The sequence below is a fragment of the Rutidosis leptorrhynchoides genome, chromosome 4 (assembly GCF_046630445.1).
Source record: "Rutidosis leptorrhynchoides isolate AG116_Rl617_1_P2 chromosome 4, CSIRO_AGI_Rlap_v1, whole genome shotgun sequence".
Classification (NCBI taxonomy): Eukaryota; Viridiplantae; Streptophyta; class Magnoliopsida; order Asterales; family Asteraceae; genus Rutidosis; species Rutidosis leptorrhynchoides.
The window spans coordinates 155727858-155728391 of record NC_092336.1 but is presented as its reverse complement, the minus strand read 5'-3'; positions in this window follow the sequence as shown (position 1 = coordinate 155728391).

The window sequence follows — 534 nt, the reverse complement described above, 5'->3', positions numbered from 1 at the left end:
TGGATCATCAAATTAACTGGAAACATCAAGACAAACTCGAATTTGATTCAAGAACACTTAGTTGACTTTTAAAACCCAAAACTTTGACTCTCAAATTAGAGATTAATAGAAACAATTGAGGATTGAAAACTTACAGATAGTTTTGATAGACGATTCCTAACAAGACTGTATTATTACATTTTGAAAATTCATTCGAAATCAAAATATGGTTAAAAAGATGAATGTACAGAGTGTCGAGCTTATTTAGTGATTTTCTCAGTTTGATTCATTCACTGGATGCAAGAGACAATATATAGCACAAGATTTCTGTCTTGAATTATGATTGAGAATGACTGGTAACAAATTGGAGACAGAAACAAAATTCAATTACAGTGTTGGTAGATACCTGCAACTAATTTTGATTCTTTGTAATTCAATTTAATAAATATTAATAGTAATTGTACTAATAATATTAATAATAATTATATTAATAATAATAATAATAATAATTCTTTAAAATAACTTAATACTAGTAATAATATTATGAAAATGATA